The following is a 286-nucleotide window of genomic DNA, read 5'->3' as shown; positions in this document are numbered from 1 at the left end:
GCGAGACATTTGCCGATGCGGTCCACTTGGATGATCAAGACAAGTGGATTCGAAAGTTAAGACTCGTTGGAGGCAAACCAAGATTAGTGTTTGCATCATCCGAAGACTTTAATGACTTATTACAACGTGTGAAGAGCGATATTCCGAGTGATATCAATGAATTAAAGAACCAGGTACGACAATTCGAACAGAAGTCTTTTGATGGAAACATGAAGCACAATGTTTTCAATTTCTATCGTGATGAGAACGCGCCTAGTCGTTCGTACTTGACATTTTCATCCTCAGT

The sequence above is a fragment of the Plasmopara halstedii genome (assembly GCF_900000015.1).
Source record: "Plasmopara halstedii genome assembly, contig: Scaffold_1594, whole genome shotgun sequence".
Classification (NCBI taxonomy): domain Eukaryota; phylum Oomycota; class Peronosporomycetes; order Peronosporales; family Peronosporaceae; genus Plasmopara; species Plasmopara halstedii.
This window is presented reverse-complemented; position numbering follows the sequence as displayed.